This window comes from Nicotiana attenuata, chromosome 7 (genome assembly GCF_001879085.1).
Source record: "Nicotiana attenuata strain UT chromosome 7, NIATTr2, whole genome shotgun sequence".
Taxonomy (NCBI): Eukaryota; Viridiplantae; Streptophyta; class Magnoliopsida; order Solanales; family Solanaceae; genus Nicotiana; species Nicotiana attenuata.
The window spans coordinates 29,896,953-29,901,769 of record NC_031995.1 but is presented as its reverse complement, the minus strand read 5'-3'; positions in this window follow the sequence as shown (position 1 = coordinate 29,901,769).

Below are 4,817 nucleotides of genomic sequence, written 5' to 3'. Positions count from 1 at the left end.
TACTTGATCGAGATCTCACGGTGAGCTGCCCTCTTCCGAGCCGTTCAACAGCATATCGGAGTCTCTCCTTTTGTTATTACTGTCTATTCTATTTCAGGAAGTAGGATAGTGATATTCTTTTGTACATTCTACTAGTTGCTCTCGTACTTGTGACACTAGTTCCTGGCGCACACATTAGTAGACTATTATTTTGGGTTGTATTCATATTGTTATGATCCCCTTTAGTCTTTTCCGATTCAGTCGCCTTATAATTTGTTAATTATCGATTGTTTTGGATTTAAGTTAAGTAAATGCTGAGAGTAATTATTTTAAAGAATGAGAACTCACTAGTTGATTAGGGTTGGCTTGCCTAATAACGGTGTTGGGCGCCATCACGACCTGTAGTGGAAATTGGGTCGTGACATAATGTGTGTTATTAGAATCAGCACCGAACAATCACTATTATCCTTAGCCCCACGGTGGGCGCCAAACTGTTTACTCTTAAAATTGGATAACAATTAAGCTTATATTGTGGTTTTAAGGATATGTGATTCGTCGAATACTAATTGATAAGCAAGAAAATAAATGAATAAATTAGATAATAAAATAAATCACACCAGTATGTTAGCCAGGTCTCGACCTCGACTCGGGATGTGTCGAGGTGGAATAGTAAGAACAGTAAATGATAAAGCAACTCTGATGAAGAGTAAGTGAAATAGCAGGAAAATAACGAGTGTATATATTCTTCTTAGTGAACAATGATCTTTACAAATGAATGGGATCTCTCTTTATATAATAGAGGAGTCCAAAATAAGGTACAATTCTAATTATAGTAGAAAACCATATTAACATATGATGAACCGCCGTGGATTGATCCGTTCTGAGATTCACGCCACGATCCTCGACCAATCGCGGATATCTCGTCTTTTCTGTTATCAAGTTATACCGATGTCACTCGGAGTCTGTCTCTTTCTAGCCGCGATTGACGTCGACCTTGATCCGAAAGGAGGCTTCAATTCCGGACTCAACCTCCAAGCTCCTTGACGCGACATTCCCATCTCGAGCAAAGGATGAAATCGGGTAGCCCTGATTTCTGTCGTATACACCTGTGACGACCCAAAGGGTCATCACCTATTTTTAATCGAATTCTGTGACTCCGAGGCCTTGAAAACCTTATTTAGAGTCACCTCGATTTGCGTGCACATTCCGGACGCGTAGCCGGAAAGCTTAAATATGAAATTCTGTGAAAAATGTTAAGTTTTGATGTTAAAATGAATAAATTTGACTTTGGTCGATATTTTGGGCAAACGGACCCGGACCTGTGATTTGACGGTCTCGGAGGGTCCGTAGGAAAATATGGGACTTGGGTGTATGCCCAGAATTGCATTCCGAGGTCCCGAGCCCGAGAAATGAATTTTTTTGAAAAACTATTTTCTGGAAATGTTTAAGAAAATTGGAAATGAAATCTGATTAGAAAGCGATGGTATCGGGCCCGTGTTTTGGTTCCGGTGCACGGTACAGGTCTTATATATGTATTAAGTCCTTCCACTAAAATTTGGTTGAAAACGGACGTCGTTTGACGTGATTCGGACTTGAAATCCTAAATTTGAAACTTGATGAAGTTTGAGGAAAATTCTTGATTTTGAGGTTTCATTCATTGTTTTTGAGGTTATTTAGGCGATTTGATCGCACAGATAAGTTCGTATGATATTTTTGAGTTAGTGCATGTGTTTGGTTAGGAGCCCCAAGGGCTCGGATGTGTTTCGGAGGTGTTTTAGAATGGTTTTAGGCTTATAAAAGTTGCAGGTTTCCCAGTTCTGGTATGGCCTTCTTCGCGTTCGCGGGAGGACCCTCGCAAACGCGATGAGTAAATATTGCTGAAGGAAACTTCCTTCTACGCGAATGCGTAGACCAGGTCGCGAACGCGAGGCAGCGGGGGGTTATACCTTCGCGAACGCGTCCCTGGCCTCGCGAACGCGAAGGCTAAGTGCCTGGGCAGGGAGAAAGGGTAGTACACCTTACGCGAACATGACCTTAAGGACGCGAACGCGAGGGCTCGAGGAGCTATAGCTTCACGAACACGAGCCCCTGTACGTGAACGCGAAGGCCAAAAAGCCTGACACATCGCGAACGCGAGGGGTCTATCGCGAATGCGAAGAAGAATTTCACCCAGTTATTTTTAAAACCCCAAAATAGAACCATTACGGGAGTTCACCAAAATTTCACAAACTCTTTCTTCTCCAAAGTTCTAGGGCGACTTTTGAAGCATTCTTTCTTCAAAAATTCTTGGGTAAGTAATCTCCAACTCGTTTTCTTCCATTTTCATCAACATCTAATGAATTTCTAGGCCTAAAACATATGATTAAGGGTAGAAAATTAGGGATTTGGGTAGAGTTAGGGCTTTTTGATTTTTCTTGATTAAGACCTCGTTTTGGGGTCGAATTTGAAAACAAAATATATATTCGGGCTCGTGGATGAATGGGTGATTTGATTTTGGTCCGAACCTTGTGTTTTGACCAAGTGGGCCCGGGGTCGATTTTTGAGTTTTTGGGAAGAATGATGGAAAAGCTATAATTAGGCATTGGGTTCGCATTGTTTAGCATTTATTGATGTATTGAAGTCATTTATGTATAGATACCATCAATTTGGAGCCGAATTCGAAAGGAAAGGCGGTTATTGAGGATTGAATTAGCCGTGGAAGTTTGAGGTAAGTGTTCGGTCTAACCCTAGCTTGAGGGATTAGGAGTTGAGTCATATTTGCTATGTGCTTCTTGTTGAGTACGACGTATAGGCATGGTGACGAGTATCTATACGTTGGAGTCGAGCATGACCGTGAGTCTTAAATTGATGCTTGTTGAATTCTTGAATGATGCTATGATGAGTAAATCGGTATTGAGCAAAGGCTTAGCGTGGAAGTTAATTATGAGTTAGAATGATGGTATTAGAGATGATAGGAAGTTGAATTGCGATTGGTTATAGCTGATTGTCCCTTGCCGGGATGGTGTAATCTACAGTTAATCCCTTGCCGGGATTGTTGTTGTGAACACTGTAAGCTATATGTTTGGAACGGGTTGCGCGCCGCAACAGATATTATATATATTGGATCGGGTTGCACGCCGCAACAGATATTATATATGTTGGATCGGGTTGCACGCCGCAATAGATATATTATATTGATTGGATCAGGTTGCACGCCGCAACATATATATATATACATATGGATCGGGTTGCGTGCTGCAACAGTATTATGATTATTATTATTATTATATTGTTTTAGATACGGTACTGTTCCTTCATATTTAATTAGTTTCTGCTAAATTGACTTGTTTCCCCGAAGCATGTACCCCCTCCCTTTTAACTGCTTATTACTTGTTTATTTTTTCGCAATATATTATATAACTGCACAGGTTTATCTGGAGTCTGGTCCTAGCCTCGTCACTACCTCGCCGGGGTTAGGCCAGACACTTACCAGCACATGTGGTCGGTTGTGCTGATACTACGCTCTATACTTATGTACAGATACCGGAGCAGCATATGGTGCGCAGCAGTAGTTCGCGAGCCAGCCTTCAGTCCACGAGATCCCGAGGTAGTCCTGCATGCGTCCGCAGGCCCGGCATCTCTTCTATCTACTTTAATGCACTGTCTCCTTTTTGTACTCGAGACAGATTTTATTTCCTTGTTCAGACACTTGTATGTAGCACTCTTAGTAGTCCGTGGATGTTGTGACACCAGTTCTCGGGTAGAGGCACATGTCGATTTCCGCATTATTGTTCAGTTTATTTAATTTAAGTCTTCCACTTTAAATTTCATATTCCGCTGTTATTTAAATATTTAACGCTTGTTGCTATGATTGATAAAAGGATTTAAAATAAAGGAGTTAGAAGTTTATGATGTGTGGCTTGCCTAGCTTCTACGAGTACGAGCCATCACGACCCCGAGGCTGGGAAATCCGGGTCGTGATAAGTTGGTATCAGAGCTCTAGGTTACATAGGTCTCACAATTCACGGACAAGCTCGGTAGAGTCTGAGGGATTGGTACGGACACGTCTGTATTTATCCCCCAGAGGCTACGGAGTTAGGAAAACTTCACATTTGTTCTTTCTTGTCGTGCGGTTTTGTTTCTCAAATGCTAATTGAATTCCTACTCTGTTCTTTCGCAGATAGCGAGAACTCGCGCTTCCTCATCTACCGCTCAGTAGCCCGAGCCCCCAGCAGCAGCTCCCACGAGGGGCAGAGGGCGAGGCCGAGGCCGTGCTAGAGGCCGAGGTAGGGGCAGAGCTCAGCCCCGAGCAGCAGCACCAGTGGCGGAGCCTCAAGTTGATTTTGACGAGGAGGTTCCAGCCCCAGCAGTTTCGGTGGGCCCAGCTCAGGTCCCAGAGGGGTTTATTGCTACCCAGTTCTTCAGGATGCTCTGGTCCGATTAGTGGGCCTCATGGAGAGTGTCACCCGGGCAGGCTTGCTTCCTGTAGCACCAGCCACTTCTCAGGCTGGAGGAGGAGCCCAGACTCCTGCTACTCGTACTCCGGAGCAGGTAGCTCCCCAGACTCAGACTCCAGCAGTTCAGCCAGTTGGAGCAGCTCAGCCGGGCGTGGTAGCCCAGGCCGGTGATGGAGCAGCTATGTGTGCCGATGCTTTGTGGAGATTGGACAGGTTCACCAAGCTCTTTACTTCTACATTCAGCGGTGCATCTACTGAGGATCCCCAGGATTATCTGGATAGTTGCCACGAGGTTCTTCGGAACATGGGGACTGTTGAGACTAATGGGGTCGATTTTGCTACATTTCGTCTGTCTGGATCCGCCAAGACTTGGTGGAGGGATTATTGCTTAGCTAGGCCAGC